The sequence below is a fragment of the Cyprinus carpio genome, chromosome A4 (assembly GCF_018340385.1).
Source record: "Cyprinus carpio isolate SPL01 chromosome A4, ASM1834038v1, whole genome shotgun sequence".
In the NCBI taxonomy this organism is placed as follows: domain Eukaryota; kingdom Metazoa; phylum Chordata; class Actinopteri; order Cypriniformes; family Cyprinidae; genus Cyprinus; species Cyprinus carpio.
Window position 1 is genome coordinate 30,008,827 of NC_056575.1, and position 1,599 is coordinate 30,010,425.

A 1,599-nucleotide genomic window follows, 5' to 3' on the forward strand; every position below is an offset into this window, starting at 1 on the left:
GAACTGCAGTTATATCTGATCAAAAGCACATTATTATTATTTAGCTTGGGTTAAACTAATTAATTTTACTTGGCTGGAACAGCAGCTACGCTAATTATGTCTCTATTTGTTTCTCTGTTTCTGCTGGGATTTACATCCCGTGGTAACTAGGATTTACACAAGCTTCAGTCTGGATCCAGAACACCTGAGAAGAGATGATGCCAGCCCCTCAGAGGACCTCAGATAATGCTAACCCAGAGACAACATACAAAACTACCACATTTTGCTATAAGTTTGATTGCATAATTGCTGTTAATAGTGTTAATCATCTGTTTGTTTACATCTTTTATTGATTTTTCTGAACATTTCTGCCGTATGCACATAAACTGACAGTCACCACTAATAAGCTACTCCTAAATATTGTAGAAATTTAATTTTCTGTAAAGTTGCTTTGCAATGATTTGTTTCGTAAAAAGCATTATACAAATAAACTTGAATTGAATTGAATTGAATTAGAAGTTACTATCATGTCAATAGCATGTTTCTAGCATGATTAGCATGTTACCAGCATGTTACTAGCATGATTATTAAGTTACTAAAATGTCACTAGAATGTTTATAGCATGATTACCATGTTATCAGCGTGTTTTGCTAGCATGATTAAGTTACTAGCATGTCGCTAGCATATTTCTAGCATGATTAGCATGTTTTCTAGCGTGATTAGAAGTTACTAACATGTCGATAGCATGTTTCTAGCATGATTAGCATGTTCCCAGCATGCTAATAGCATGTAACTAGCATGATTAGCATGCTACTAGCATGTTGTTAGTATATTTCTAGCATGATTTACATGTTGATAGAAATAGTCAGATGATATAGATAGATAGCACATATAGCATTTTAGAACATGACAATGTCTTAACCATCACTTTTATAAGGTGTTTGAACACAGTTGTGTGGCCGCAGTGTGTGAAAACAACCAGCCTATAATGGTAAAAATCCACCCACTCATTGTTTTATAATCCCAATGATTCATAAACAGTCTGTCCACACGAGCAGTTCCAGATTTCTCACTACTATGACGTCATACTCGGGGAAAGTCCCGCCCATTTGTGACGCTCTCTGCCCTATTAGCATATACACAGTCCTGAGTGAGAAGCTGAGGTCCTCCATTACTGCTTTCTTGCTGTAGCTGCTGGATATACAATGTCAGTGCCAAAGAGGCATGAAATCTGTTGTGTGTTGGGATGTACCAACGAACATAGGAGACTCCATCGATCGCTGAGGACACGGTGGATACATTTCATTTTCGAAGGAAATATCCCGGAAAAAAAACAGAAAAGTCCTATACTTTCTGCTAACATTTTACACCATACTGCCTCACGAACGAGGGTCAGTTCAGCACTTGAGTTGTGCAAAGATTAATTCTGAAAGAGGGATCGATACCAACGATCGATACCAATGCTTCTTGGCTCTCTGTAAGGCTAATGCTGCCTTCACGTGCTACCAGAATGATTGTAAATAGGAATGTGGTAGTTAAAAATTGCNAGAAAAAATGGGTGTTATATTAGACAGTAACTTGTCTTTTGAAAATCATATTTCCCATGTTACAAAAACAGCG